The 14,410-nt window shown below is 44.6% G+C and overlaps 2 protein-coding genes across 3 annotated transcripts in view; one reads left to right on the forward strand and one right to left on the reverse strand.

Moving 5' to 3' along the window:
* LOC132835106 (nuclear factor NF-kappa-B p100 subunit-like) overlaps nt 1-6,293 on the reverse strand; it is a 64,617-nt gene extending 58,324 nt beyond the window's left edge. The window contains exon 1 of the mRNA XM_060854422.1: nt 5,706-6,293. The gene's annotated coding sequence lies outside the window, so the exon portion shown is untranslated. The remainder of the gene's footprint in view (nt 1-5,705) is intronic.
* LOC132835107 (leucine-rich repeat-containing protein 20-like) overlaps nt 1-14,410 on the forward strand; it is a 93,967-nt gene that overhangs the window by 44,504 nt on the left and 35,053 nt on the right. Inside the window, exon 1 of one of the 2 annotated variants that reach the window (XM_060854425.1) lies at nt 6,495-6,741. The exons of the other annotated variant lie outside the window; for it this stretch is intronic. The gene's annotated coding sequence lies outside the window, so the exon portion shown is untranslated. Of the gene's footprint in view, nt 1-6,494; nt 6,742-14,410 lie in introns of those variants that run through there. 2 annotated transcript variants of the gene reach the window in all.

Consider the following 14,410-nt stretch of genomic DNA (forward strand, 5'->3'; position numbering starts at 1 on the left):
TGGTAAGGAGTATACTGATGGACTTGTAGACAACTTTATGTTCATTGCCTCCTTTTGCTACAGATGTATGTTAAAGGCTATAACTGTTGCAGTTACTACAGAGGTCATAGAAGTGCTGAGCACACTGTTTGAGCAACCATCTGCCAATAAGATAATCAAAGCTGGTTGTTCAATCTATGGCTCAACACCAGCCACTTGATCATGTGCCCACTCTATCCTTCGCAGATCTGATCATGATATTCAATGTATTCTTCCCAGATACTGAATTCCTGCCGAATAAGAGCCTTTCCCTTATTCTTCTCTTGTTTTGATGTGCCCTATCAAATGTACTCCTACCCTAGACATAAGTGAGGACTGCAGATGCTGGAGATTAGAGTTAAATGTGTGATGCTGGAAAACTACAGCAGGTCAGGCAGCATCCGAGGAGCAGGAGAGTCGACGTTTCGGGCAAAGGCACCACATTCTTGACTCTTGCTCTCTTAGTAAAAAGTGAGGTCTGCAGATGCTGGAGATCAGAGCCGAAAATGTGTTGCTGGTTAAAGCACAGCAGGTTAGGCAGCATCCAAGGAACAGGAAATTTGACGTTTCGGGCCAGAGCCCTTCATCAGGAATGCTCTGGCCCGAAACGTCGAATTTCCTGTTCCTTGGATGCTGCCTAACCTGCTGTGCTTTAACCAGCAACACATTTTCGGCTCTTGCTCTCTTAACCCGCTCTGCTCTCACTGAAAAGACTTCTTGCTTCTCCGGGCAGAGAGAAAAGTTTACACTTATATGATAGGGAAGTCCCTAAGTGTTTTTCTTAAAACCATCAAATTAAGTATTTCTGAAATGGAGTGCTATGTTGTAGTGTACACATAGGAGACTATATAAACAGCAATATGATAATGAATTGATCATCCGTTTTGCTCAAGGAGTAAATATTTATCAATCTGCCTGGTGCTCCATCACAATGGTGTTACTGGACTATTTATACCCACCATAAAATGACAGTTTAACCTCTCATCTGAATGATGATATTCCCACAGTGCTGGGATGACACAGTCAGGTTCCTGGAGTTACACTTGAACTTACAAGCCCTGATTCAGGACTGAAAGCGTTATCGATTGAGCCACCACTAAGTCACTGTCACAGGCACCATGTTAATGAATCTGTTGAACAACCTCTCTGTGACCCCAACATCTTCCTTCAAGTGCGGCTCAATACAGTATCTCCTAACTGCAATGTAACAAAATGGTTTATATTGGTTTACCATGATCTGTACACAATTGTATTCTACAGCCCTATTCCAAATCCCTCAAATTCCATTTACATTTCAATCCAACAGTTTCATCAATATATCCTCTGGATTCCTCAGCTCAGTGGAGTTTTATTGCTCAGTCTATATTTTCTGTATTTATTCATTAAAAGCCAATGGATTCTTTAAAACATGGACATTAAAACACCCTGAATAGCTGCAATGCTGATATTTGACTTTATTTCCAAATAGTGCAAAGTCCTATTTGTTCTTCTGATCATTATTTGTGCCAGGGAGTGTGCTTTCGATAAGTTATATTCTTCTGAATCTCTAAATCCTCATGCCTACGATTTTCACAAGTCACATCATATCCGCGCTTATTATTGTAGTCTTGGGCAACTATTGCTTTACGTTGAAAAGTGTGGTCCGGAAAAGCACAGCCGGTCAGGCAGTATCCGAGAATCGATGTTTCGGGCATATGCCCTTCATCAGGAATGAATGCTCCTCAGATGCTGCCGGACTGGCTGTGCTTTTCCAGCACCACACTCTTCCACTCTGAGCTCCAGCATCTGCCATCCTCACTTTCTCCCAACTATTTCTTGGCTCCTTCAAATGCTGGGACCACGGCCGCATTCTATCAATCCCAGATTGTCATCTTCATCTCACCTCTACATCTAGTTTCCCTCCCCATCTTGTGAGATGACTTTTCTTTCCACACAATACGTGTAAAACATTCTCAATTACCTTCTGAAAATCCACATACACATCAGATATGAATCAACGACAGTTTCACCTCAGCGATTATCATGATACCTTTATGTCAGCTGTCCCTCATAAGCCTTGATGCCTAAATTCTGCTCACACAAAAATCTGCATTCACACAGTACCTTGAACATGGTTAGGACTATCAGATTAAATCTCACACTTAGCCACATCAGGAGAGATTGGGACAGAATTAGGTAGATTTAGATAGGTTTGGTTGAGACTAGATATGACTTTTGGAGAAGGAAAATATATAGTGATTTAGAGAGGAAATTCCAGAGTTTTCATATTTCAGGCAGCCAAGGGGATGACACCAGTGCTGAAGAGATTAAAGTCAGGAGGTGCAAGAGGTCAGAATTGAAGACCCATGGTAAATTGCCCATGGAGTTCAGGGGGTATGTAGGTTAGGTGCATTAGTCAGAGGAAACGTAGAGTGATAGGGTAGGGGAATGGTCCGGGTGGGTTACTCTTCAGAGGGTTGGTGTGGACATGTTGGGCTGAAGAGTAGGGATTTCACACTGTAGGGGTTCCACGATTTAATAACAAAGGGATTTTGAGAGTTGTACACCTGGAGGAGGATAGAGATAGGGAAAGGTGAGGAAACGGTGAGATTTGAACACAAAGGTGTGAATTTTGAAATCAGAACATTGTTGAAGCAGGAGGCAGTGTCAGTCAGGGCAGGATACAAAGCCCTGGATAATTCTGGATAAATTTATGAAAGGTTAAAAGATTGTAATCAAAATATTTCCATTTTGCTCAGCGGTATAGACTGGAGGCACTTGTATCTTATCAGGCTTGAATCAACAGGTGATCTGAAGTACCTCAAACTTGATATTTGTCAGCTAGGTTCACTGCATTCAAGGACAAAACCTCAGGACCCAGGAACATTAACCTAAATACATTTGATAAGTTTACCATAATCATCATCCCACAGAATTGGATACAATACATCAGTCAGATGCATAAATCATGTCCAAAATACTGAGTTTCTCTCTCAAAAGATATTAGAAACTAGAAGGATAAGGTGTTTGTCAGGAAATGACACCAATTCTAGAAGGAATAAAAAGGGCAATGTTACATTTGCGTTGTGCCTTTCACAATCCCAGAATGTCCCAAGTAAGTATTGTATGTATAAATTGTGGCAGCAAATGAGTAATTAGCAGTTTTGTGTCAGCAATTCATAGTCATTGTTGAATTTCCTTCAAATGTAGAAGCTGACATTAATCAGAATTAATGACCAAAGCAAGATTAGTGGCTGGCAGACTATTTGACAATAGAAGCCAGCATAACAAAGTAAAATTGTCTCTTTGTCAAATACTTGAAAGCAGGGAGTGAAAGACAGTTACCACCAATAGGATTAGATGATTTGTCAACGGTGGTCACCTTAGCAGTGTTGGGACTGAGTGGATCTAACCTGAGGTAAAAACAACGACTGCAGATGCTGGAAACCAGATTTTGGATTAGTGGTGCTGGAAGAGCACAGCAGTTCAGGCAGCATCTGAGGAGCAGCAAAATCGACGTTTCGGGCAAAAGCCTTCATCAGGAATAAAGGCAGAGAGCCTGAAGCGTGGAGAGATAAGCTAGAGGAGGGTGGAGGTGGGGAGAAAGTAGCATGGAGTACAATAAGTGAGTGGGGGAGGGGATGAAGGTGATAGGTCAGGGAGGAGGGTGGAGTGGATAGGTGGAAAAGAAGATAGGCAGGTAGGACAAGTCATGGGGACAGTGGTGAGCTGGAAATTTGGAACTAGGGTGAGGAGGGGGAAGGGGAAATGAGGAAACTGTTGAAGTCCACATTGATGCCCTGGGATTGAAGTGTTCCGAGGCGGAAGATGAGGCATTCTTCTTCCAGGCGTCTGGTGGTGAGGGAGCGGCGGTGAAGGAGGCCCAGCACCTCCATGTCCTCAGCAGAGTGGGAGGGGGAGTTGAAATGTTGGGCCACAGGGCGGTGTGGTGCGGGTGTCCCGGAGATGTTCCCTAAAGCGCTCTGCTAGGAGGCGTCCAGTCTCCCTAACGTAGAGGAGACCGCATCGGGAGCGATGGATGCAATAAATTATATTAGTGAATGTGCAGGTAAAACTTTGATGGATGTGGAAGGCTCCTTTAGGACCTTGGATAGAGGTGAGGGAGGAGGTGTGGGCACAGGTTTTACGGTTCCTGCGGTGGCAGGGGAAAGTGCCAGGAAGGGAGGGTGGGTTGTAGGGGGGTATGGACCTGAGCAAAAAGGGAACGGTTTTTGCGGAGGCGGAAAGGGGTGGGGAGGGAAATATATCCCTGGTGGTGGGGTCCATTTGCAGGAGGCGAAAATGTCGGCAGATGATTTGGTTTATGCGAAGGTTGGTAGGGTGGAAGGTGAGCACCAGGGGCGTTCTGTCCTTCTTATGGTTGGAGGGGTGTGGTCTGAGGGCAGAGGTGCGGGATGTGGACGAGATGCATTGGAGGGCATCTTTAACCACGTGGGAAGGGAAATTGTGATCTCTAAAGAAGGAGGCCATCTGGCGTGTTCTGTGGTGGAACTGGTCCTCCTGGGAGCAGATACGGCGGAGGCGGAGAAATTGGGAATACGGGATGGCATTTTTGCAAGAGGTGTAATCCAGGTAACTGTGGGAGTCGGTGGGTTTGTAAAAAATGTCGGTGTCAAGTCAGTCGTCATTAATGGAGATGGAGAGGTCCAGGAAGGGAGGGAGGTGTCAGAGATGGTCCAGGTAAATTTAAGGTCAGGATTGAATGTGCTGGTGAAGTTGCTGAATTGCTCAACCTCCTCGCGGGAGCATGAGGTGGCGCCAATGCAGTCATCACAGCTTGGGATTCAAAGCTGGGACCTTCCTGGCCTTTATGACTCAATTCCACATTGCAACAATGGGGGAAGCCCAACAAGACTAGCCGACATATTACTGCATGCGCAGCGTGGTTGAAACACATTCAGCACCTTAAGATAGCATGCAATTTAAGCTAAGGATGATTGTATAAAGCAGTGGCAGTATCCATACCTCTGCGCCAGAAGGCCCAGGTTCAGGCCCCAACAGAGGTGTGCCATAACATATGCAAGGAAACTGTTAGCATCTGTCCTTGTGGTAGTGGTTATAACCCTACCTCTGGACTAGGACTCTGGCATCACAAGTACCACCTGCTCCAGAGATGTGCTATGGCATCTCTGAATAAAGTTAAAAATCTTTAACTATCTGCACCCAAGTCCAACACCGGGATCTCCAAATCATCTCTGAATAGATTGATTTAAAATATCGAAATACCGAGCCACTGTCGTGACATTGAAGTCATTTCAGTGCGTAGCTGGGTCGGGCAGTGAAAGGTTTGGTCCTTTCTGAAGAGACTGATCCCCTCCCTCACCACCATCTGGTATCACAACGATGCCCCCACGAATATTCCCAAATTACCACCTATTAGGAGGACAATGGGCTGGCACTTCCTTTCCCACTCTGTAGCTTCAGGTGGCATCCAGCTGAGATCTGGGTTGAATTCAAACCCAATCTCAGTGATCCAGCTGAGATCAGTGCTCAAAAACGGCTCCTGAATGAACACTAGACTGGCTCCGGGAATTACGCTTTTGACCCAGTCGTCTAACTGTGGCAGGGGGCTAGTCTCTGAAGCAGAATCAATACCCGCAGCGACCCCCTCACTCACCTACCACCAAGCATGTGCGAGCTGCCTCCAGCCCTGTCACCTGGCACAGCAGCCTGGCTTCAAACCCTACCTGATGGGGCTTCAGAGTTCAGTCATCCGGCTTCAGCTGCTCCTTACTCCGCCCTGACTCCTCTCCACTTGGATTCTTCCGCTGCACCTCCTGTGGGTTTCGTTTCTAATGATTCTCTGTCGCTGACCCTTACTTTTCAGCAGAGTTGTGTGTCCTGTCTCAGTCTCTCTCTCTCTCTGTCTTCTGTGTGCGTATGCCCTGCACTCTCCTCTGGTCCCTCCCTCTGGAAATCCCCTGTGTGCTTATGTCCCGTCTTTCTCTTTCCTGTCCGCTTATCCCCGTCTCTCTCCACCTCCTTCTGTCCTGTTCTTGGATCCTGCTCTGTCTCAGTGACCCTCTGGGTGTATTGTCTGCTCTCCGTGTTCTGTCCCCTCGGTGTGAGTATTCTGTCCTCTGTCTATCTCCCTCTGTTCTGTCTCTTGCTGTTACTTTCTCTTTCTCCCTCTGTGTGTGTCTGTGATAACTGTGAACCCTATAGATAATACCTGGTTACCGTTCACTGTGTGAATGTGTCCCTATGTTTATTTTCTGGATCCTAGTCTTTCTCTGATTATTGCCTGGCGGATGTTTTATTTTTCTGTGTGTGTCTCTCTCTCCCTCTGGAAATCCCCTGATTCGTGTCGATTACCAGCGCGTGTTGGGGGTTCGGGGGATTTCCCACGACGTCATCACCCGGATATCCATGCCCATTGGCGGGCCGTCGGATGCCGCTCTTTGATTGGCCTCTGTTGCTGATGTGTATCGAAATTCCCGGCCAATGCCTGTAGTTGCTGTTTTAAAGGGGCACCGCAGTATTCAGTCTGACTAGGAGGGTCCTCACAGGCGGGGGTAACAGATCTCTCGGTGTCCTGGCTCCTCTCTGCATAGACACAGACTGTTTGAATCTGCTCTGCTGTTTCTGGTTGTGCACGGTTTTTGCTCACTTCAAGAAGGGTTACACCCGAAACAGCGACTTCACCTCCTGATGCTGCCTGACTTGCGGTGTTTTCCCAGCCTCCTGCCTGTCTACTTCCCAGTTGCGAGCATTTTTAAGAAGGTAGTTTTCTGGCTGTAAAGCGCTTTGTGGGGTGCCCCTGTGAAAGACGGCATGTAAAAATGCAATGCCTTGCTTTTCACGTTCATCGGGAATACCTATACGTTTCATTTTGTTCCTAGTGTGGCGAGGTGGCTAAAAAGAGAAGAATGGGAAACGGGAAAAAAGTGGGTTGTACAGAAGAGCAATTCCAGGAGTAGTAATAGTCACAGCCGTACAGCATGGAAACAAAGCTTTCAATCCAACTCATCCGTGTTGACCAGATATTCGAAATTTATCTCTACCCATTTGCTAGCACTTGGCCCAAATCCCTCAATCTTCCTATTCATATACCCATCCAGGTACCTTTTTTAAATGTTGTAATTACACCAACTTCCAACACTTCCTCTAGCAGTTTGTTCCACACATGCACCATCCTCTTGGTGAAAAACTTGACCCTTAAAGGTGCTTTTAACTTTATCTCTCACCTTAAATCCATGTCCTCTAGTTTTAGACCCCCCCCAGAAAAAGACCTTGGCTATTCACCCTATCATGCCCCCTTGTGATTTTTTTTAACCTCTGAGGTCACCCCCTCAGCCTCTGACACTCCCAGGAAAACAGCCCCAGACTATTCAGCCTCTCCCTATAGCTCAAATCCTCCAACACTGGCATCATCTTTGTAAGCCTTTCCTGAACCCTTTCAAGTTTCACAACATCTTCCCTGTAGCAGGGAGACTAGAATTGAATGTGGCATTCCAAAAATGGCCTAACCAATGTCCTGCACAGCTGCAATGTCACCTCCCAACTCCTACACTCAGTTCACTGACCAATAAAGACAAGCATACCAAATGCCTCCTTCACTATCCTATCTATCTGGGACTACATAAGGAACTATGAACCTGCACTCCAAGGTCTCTTTGTTGAGCTGTTTTGTCTTTCCAAAATGCAGCACCTTACACTTATCTAAATTAAACTCCATCTGTCATTCTTCAGGCCATTGGCCCATCTGATCAAGGTCCTGTTGTAATCTGAGGTAACTTTGCTTGCTGTTCATTACACCTCCAATTTTGGTGTCCTCTGCAAACTTGCTATGTCTAAGTTTTTGAAATGCCTTGTATAACTTGAGTCTTCACATTAAACTCACCCAGCTCACACTTGAAAGGGCAGGTACGTGGGAAAACAGCTTGATTTTACTTCCAAATATGGTGGTAAGGAATAACCAGGAAACTATAGACTGGTGAGCCTGACATTGGGTGGTGGACAAGTTAGAACATAGAACAGTATGGCACAATACAGGCCTTTCGGCCTACAATAAATGCCAAGCATTTATTTAATCTAAGATCAACCTAACCTCCACACCTCTCAATTTTCTTCCGTCCATATGCTTGTCCAGCTGTCACTTAAATGTCCCTAATGTCTCTGACTACTACCAGTGCTAGCAGTGCATTCCACGCATCCACCACGCTCTGCAAAAAGAACCTATCTCTGACATCTGCCCTATACCTTCCTCCAATCACCTTAAAATTATAACGTTGTGACAGTCATTTCTGCCCTGGGGAAAAGTCTCTGTCTCTATCTATGCCTCTCATGACCTTGTACACATCTATCAAGTCACCTCTCTTCCTTGTCTCCAGTGTGAAAAGCCTGAGCTCACTCAACCTCTCTTTTTGTAAGACAGACCCTCCAATTCAGGCAACATCCTGGTAAATGTCCTCTGTACCCTCTCTAAAGCATCTATATCCTTCCAAAATGAAGTGGCCAGAACTGGACACAATATTCCAAGTGTGGTCTAATCAGGGCTTTAAACAGCTGCAGCAAAACCTTGCTGCTCTTAAACTCAATCCCCCTGTTAATGAAAGCCAACACACCATATACTTTCTTAACAACCCTATCAACTTGGGTGACAACTTTGAGGGATCCATGTCCGTGGACCTATTGTGTGAAAAGCTGAGCCATTTTGGGAATGTGATTTGAAAGAAGTTCTGGGGTCTACATATCAAAGAACTGAAACCAACATATCCCATTATAAAAGATGAAAGTTTTAATCTAAGATTGTTTACTGTATCACATCTCCATGACCCTGGACTCTTTTGGCTATAAATTCTGAGAGCATGATCTTAACCTCTACAACCACCTGATGAAGGAACGACACTCCAAAAGCCAGTGCTTCCAAATAAACCTGTTGGATTATAACCCGGTGTTGCGTGATTTTTAACTTTGTCCACACCAGCACCTCCAAGTCATACCTTCCTGCCAAGGCTTTCTCATGTCCCCTCCTAGCTCTCCTCAGTCTATTTGAGTTCTTTCCTAGCTGCCCTGTAATCCTCTAAAGTTGTGCCAGATCCATGCTTCCTTAAAGTTAAGTAAGCTTCCTCCTTCCTCTTGGTGAGAAGCCCCTCTTCTCTTGTCATCCAAGGTTCCTTCACCTTACCATTCCTTATCTGTCTCAGTGGGAAAAGTTATCCAACACTCACAATAAGTGGTCCTTAAACAGCCTCCACGTTTCCGTTGTGCCTTTTCTGCAGAACAATTGTTCCCACTTTATAATCCACAGCTCCTGTCTGATAGCAGTATAATTTCCTCTCTCCCAATTAAATACCTTCCCATACTATCTGTTCCTACATGGCTGTGTTAAAGGTGAGGCAGTTGTGGTCATTGTCACCGAAATGCGCTCCCACTGAGAGATCTGACACCTGGCCTGGCTCATTGCCTACCACCAAATCCAATATGGCCTCTCTCTGGTCGGCCTGTCTACATATGGGTCAGGAATTCTTCCTGGACATACCTGTCAAAATTGGCTCCATCCAGACCATCTGCACTAAAGAGGTTCCAATCAATATTGGGCAAGTTGAAGTTATCCATAGCAACAACTCTGTTACATCTGCACCTTTCCAAGATCTGCTGTCCAATCTGTTCTTCCAACTTTCTGCTGCTATTGGGGGGTCTATAGAAAACACCCAATAAAGTGATTGCTGCTTTCCTGTTACTTACTTCCACCCATAATTGACTCAGTAGATGAACCCTCCTCAACAACCTTCTTTTCTGCAGCCACGATACATTCTCTAATTAACAGTGCTACTGCCCCACCTCTTTTATCCCCCTCCCTGATCTTTTTAAAAAATCTAAACCCTGGAACATCCAGCAACCAGTGCTGCCCCTGTGAAATCTGTGCCTCTGTTATGGCCACAATGCTGTAGTTCCAAGTACTGACCCGTGCTCTAAGTTTATCACTTTTATTCCTGACGCTCCTTGCACTGAAACCAACACACACTTTTACCCATCCCTTTCCCCTATCAACTATGTATCCTTCCTGACAGACTTTCTGCATTGTATTTCTGCCTGTTCAACAACTACCCTCTCCTCTGATCTGTAGCTCTGGTTCCCATCTGCCTGCCAAACTAGTTTAAACCCTACCAAAGTGCTCGAGCAAATCTCCCGCCCAGGACATTGGTGCCCCTCCAGTTTAAGTGCAACCCGTCCTTCATGTACTGGTCCCACCGTCCAACAGGTACCCAATGATTTATGGATCTGAAGCCCTCCCTTTTGTTGGAGGGAATTCTGAGGGACAGGATTTACATATATTTGGAAAGGCAAGAACTGATTGGGGATAGTCAGCATAGCTTTGTGAGAAATCCTGTCTCATGAACTTGAGTGTTTTGAAGCAACAAAGCGGATTGATGACGCAAGGTGGTGGCTGTGATCTATATGGATTTGAGTAAGATGTTCGACAAGGTTCCTCATGATAGACTGGTTAGCAAGGTGAGAGCACATGGAATACAGGGAGAACTAAACATTTGGATACGGAACTGGCTCAAACGTGGAAGATGGTGGTGGTGGAATGTTGCTTTTGACCATTGGAGTGCCACAAAGATCAGAGCTGAGTAAGGAGGTGTGTCATTCAACATTGGATTCCCATACTCCTGTAGCCACAGTACTTTTTTTCTTTATTCTTTCATGGTATTTGAGGATCACTGAGAAGGAGAACGTTTGCACCAATCCCTATTTGCTCTTAACTGAATGGCTTACTAGGCCATTTCAAACAGTAGTTAAGAGGTAACCAAATTGCAGTGTATCCGGAATCTCACATAAACTCAATCAGGTAAATATGTCAGATTTTCTTTCCTAAAGGCCATGATACAAAACAGATGAGGTTTTGGCAACAATCATTGCAGATTTCAGATTGAATTTAAGTCTCATTGACTGACATGGGATTTGAACCTACGTTCTAAGACCATTAGCCTGGTCTTTTGGATTAGCAGTCCCAGCGATATCACTACTATACCACCAGTGGATCATTTTATTTGTGGTCAATAGTAACCCTCAAGGTGTTGATAGTGGGCGATTGATCTATTGGAATATGTCAAATTACTCAGTAGATCCCAAGCTTTTGAGAAAGGCTGAACATTGATGTTAGAAGTTTAAGGAAGGTATTGTATAAAAGGAAGGTGAAAACAATGACTGTAGATGCTGGAAACCAGATTCTGGATTAGTGGTGCTGGCAGAGCACAGCAGTTCAGGCAGCATCCAAGGAGCAGCGAAATCGACGTTTCAGGCAAAAGCCCTTCATCAGGAATATTCCCGAAACGTCGATTTCGCTGCTCCTTGGATGCTGCCTGAACTGCTGTGCTCTTCCAGCACCACTAATCCAGAATTGTATAAAAGGAAACATGGTGGCTGTATTATGAAACTGCAACTTTCAGAATGTTAAATTTTTATTTGAACCCTGGTTTCGGATGTTGGAATCTTAAGATATTGTGAAAGAAAATGGTAACCAAAGAAACATCTCATCACCCATTTTGAAAGATTGAATGGTTCAGCTGCAGTCTGTGACAACAAGAATGAAATATTCACAGTTTTCCATAAGATGTTACTTTGCATTCATGTGATTCTTGACATAAATGGGGGTTTCTGCCTATCCACTCGAATAAACGGAGCATTGCTGGGGACTGCTAAAATGGAAGAACCCAAGGTGTGACAGGAACTAGGTTGTTGACAGATAAGAATCAGATAATAATGTATCATAGAAGGTCATTTGGCTTATTCTGTCTGTTGTGACACTTTGAAAGGGATATCCAATTAGTTCCACTCCCCCTAACCAGCTTTTATCCAATTCCATCTTGAAATTTCTTAATGAATCTGTTTCCAATGCCCTAACAGGCAGCACAGTTCAGATCACAACTCACTGTGTGATTGAAGTCTCCTCATTCCTAAATTTTCAGCCAATTGTTTAAAACATGATTTTTGACCCTGTGGTGTTTCTCTCAATTTATTCTAGTAAAACCCTTTGAGATTTTAAATAAGTTTGATTTCTGGAAAGGACCAGTCAATGGTTCTGAGATCCAAAGATATTCCTGACGGAGACTGGGATCTCTGGGTACTAATTGCCGAGGGGAGCTTGGATCTCATTCTCACCTCTTAAAGTGTATTTCTGATTTCTGTGTTAAACTTCTGGCCTCAGTAATGGAACTAATATTGAATCTAACATCATATTTATATGGAGGGAGCACATGCCCAACCTGTCAGCTCATTGTGGATGTGATCATTAAGGGAGCTGAGTCCAATAGACTCTTAAACAGCTCCAGCGTCTAAATATGCTGAGAAACTTACAAGTGACCACAAAGAACACCTTTAATTGTTCTCAGGCAGTGAATGAATACTCATTCTTTTAAAAAAAAATTATTTAGAATGTTTATTTCCTCATTCTGACCCGCTGGAATTGAAGTTCTCTATTCATTCCTAATCACCTCCCACCTCCCTCACACCTCTACTTCTCTCTCAGCCTGGCCCTTGCCTGTTTCTTTTAGCATGTCTTTCACTGCCGCTCTCGCTGTTCCTTCCATTGATCAACCCTGACTATCAAAGCTTTCTTTCACCAGTTCTCATCCCATCACCCTCAACCCCCAACACCATTCCCATCTCATACAACCCACGCAAAATGATCACACTGGCACCCTTTCCTGTCTGTCTGTTCTCCCCAACTCTATCCACACTTCTCAATGCTCTCAAAATTCACCTCTCTTCCCCTCCACTCCCTCCACTTTCTTTTAGTCCCTGCTTTCTGTTCTCTCATTGAGTCTCTCTCTCTCTCTCTCTCTCCTCCCATTTTTGATGTCTTTCCCTCTTTATCTAATCCTGGCTTACTGTCCATTACCCTATTACTTTCACTTTCTCTCTATTCCTTTCTCTTTGCTCAGTTTACTTTACAGCTCATCAATTTCTCAATGTCAGTCCCTTTGTATCTCTGCCCATTCCCTTCTCTCTCTATCTCACACAACAAGTTTATTAATACAGCAACTGCAATGTAATAAAGTACTTTAAAGTTCTTCAGAAGAACACTACAAAAGATGATATTGCACCACAGAAAAAAAATTGCTTCTAATCATTCATAGAACATGGGCATCACTGACTGGGTCAGCATTTATTCCCCATCCCTCATCTACATCACCATAGCGCTCAGCTGGCTTTTTGAACCACTGCAGCCTATTTTGTCTAGCTGGACGCAGAATGCAGTTAGAGGTGGAGTTTTTTTCTAGATTCCCTACAGTGTGGAAATAGGCCCTTCGGCCCAATCAGTCCACACCGACCCTCCAAAGGATAACCCACCCAGATCCATTTCCCTCTGACTAATGCACCTAACATTATGGGCAATTTAGCATGGCCAATTCACCTGATCTGCACATCTTTGGACTGTGGGAGGAAACCGGAGCACCGAGAGGAAACCCACGCAGACCCAGGGAGAATATGCAAACTCCACACAGACAGTCGCCCGAGGCAGAACTCGAACCTGGGACCCTGGTGCTGTGAGGCAGCAGTGCTAGCCACTGAGCCACCGTGCCGCCAGGGTTCCAGGATTTTGACACCAATTAATATAAATACTGCAGCCTTGCCTTTTGCGCTGCTGTGCTGACCCTCCCCCCACTCCATCATTATGGATGGGAATATTTGCTGTGTTTCCCCCTCCTTTTAGTTGTGTAATTATTTACCATCATTGGTTTCCCTGGACTACAGAGTTTAGATGTGATCCATTAGTTGGGAAATTGCTTAGCTTCATCACTTGCTGCTTACTCTGTTTAGCACACAAGTAATGCCGTTTTGTAACTTCAGCAGGACATCGCTTCATTTTTAGGTATGCCTGGCATTTCTCCTGACATACCCTCTGGCATTTGCCGTTGAACCAGGACTGATGCCCTGGCTTGGTGGTAATAGTAGAATAGAACATTTGACTAAAAGCTCAGTTAAAAAGGTAGATTTTAACGATTGTCTTAAAGCAGGAACGTGAGGTAGAGGGACTGAAAGTGCAGTCCCTAGGCTAACTGAAGTAAGTTTACCAATGGTGCAATGATTAAAATGGTGGAATACTCAAGCAGTTTTGTATTAGAAGAGCTTGGATATCTCAAAGGGTTGTGAAGCTGGAGAGAGGGAGCGGTGAAGTCATGGAGCAATTGGAAACAAGGATAAGAATTTTGAAAATGAAATATTGCTTGACCAGTAACCCAATGCAGGTCAATGAGAACAGGGTAAATAGACAAGCGCAAACAAAAGCAAAAAAGCCATAAATGATGAAAAGTTCAGAACAAGATGGAAAATGGTGGAAATGTTCACCGGGTGTGGCAGCCTCCTGGGGAGAGGAACAGGGGTGAATTTTCCACTGGATTTTGGGGACTCCCACATTGAGACTGAACAGAAGTCTGGG

This window comes from Hemiscyllium ocellatum, chromosome 43 (genome assembly GCF_020745735.1).
Source record: "Hemiscyllium ocellatum isolate sHemOce1 chromosome 43, sHemOce1.pat.X.cur, whole genome shotgun sequence".
Lineage (NCBI taxonomy): Eukaryota > Metazoa > Chordata > Chondrichthyes > Orectolobiformes > Hemiscylliidae > Hemiscyllium > Hemiscyllium ocellatum.